Raw genomic sequence first — 1,383 nt, forward strand, 5'->3', positions numbered from 1 at the left:
TATTGTCAGTTTGCATAGGAAAAAGTAGTTTCATGACGGTACAGTTCACTGGTACAAGGTCAACTAAAAGTAGATCCTTGAAAAGACTAAGCTTATTTCCATAGGAAACCATTGAAGTATCTCATATAACATTGAATGACAGACGGATCATAGAACACAGTACTATGCAGTAGATATAGTAAAAAAAAAAGTAAATACAAATAAAATAAACAAGTAACCAAGTGGACCCTTATAGATATTTAAATCTTGAGTGTAAAATGAAAAATGGACCCTTATTTGGTTTCATTTTACACTCTTAAAGAGTACAATTATTGTTAATGATCTGCATTATTTAATTTCCCAGAAGGCAACACAATTATAGAATGTAGAAGAATTGTTATTTTGATGAAGGTTTGCCTGTTATCTCTGTATTGGCAACAACAATTACATGAGTTATATTGACTTTGTGGGCCGGACATTTTTTGAATGGCCAGCCTGGACCGGCCGGGAATGGACCGGCCGGGAATGGATGGACCGGATGGGAATGGACCGGCTGGGAATGGACCGGCTGGGAATGGGACCGGCCGGGAATGGACCGGCCGGGAATGGACCGGATGGGAATGGACCGGCTGGGAATGGACCGGATGGGAATGGACCGGATGGGAATGGACCGGCTGGGATTGGACCGGATGGGAATGGACCGGCCGGGAATGGACCGGATGGGAATGAATGGACCGAATGAACCGGCTGGGAATGGACCGGCTGGGAATGGACCGGCTGGGAATGGACCGGCCGTTCAGGAGTTGTCCTGCTTTTCCCAATGGCCAGCACGTCCCTGGGTGCCGGTAGGCGACAATAACTGTCACTGCAAAAAGTTCCATCCAAAATGTTTTTTATTTGTTTTTGTTTTAATGAACACAATGTTATCATGGTTTAATGTAACTTTGGAACAATGTAAATACAATAGCATTGGTTTCATTGTATTGAAGATATCAGTAAATATACATGAAAGGTTCAACAAAAATTACAATTATAATTACATTTTATAGGTAAAATACAATGATTTTCAAAACCCTTCATTGGAGTAAATGTAATATTTTTCATTATCAATAAAACTTTACAATATTCATGTTCTAACCCTTTATGGGTCGGACCCCCAGAATAATGGGGACCCCCAGAATAATGGGGACCCCCAAATTAAGTGAAGACATTTGGTTTGACTCAGTTCCAGGTTGCGAGGCGTTGTGAGCTTGTAGATCAGCTATTTTCACAATATTTGCCTCTTTGTTATTTGACAATTTGTCCAATGTTTGACCAGTTTATACTTTGATTACTTTTAAAGGTTCTTTCATTGTCACTTCACTGTCATCTGGGGACCCCCTGGGGGTCCCTCTGGGGGTCCTT

Source organism: Nannobrachium achirus (assembly GCF_963921795.1).
Source record: "Nannobrachium achirus genome assembly, chromosome: 23".
Taxonomy (NCBI): domain Eukaryota; kingdom Metazoa; phylum Chordata; class Actinopteri; order Myctophiformes; family Myctophidae; genus Nannobrachium; species Nannobrachium achirus.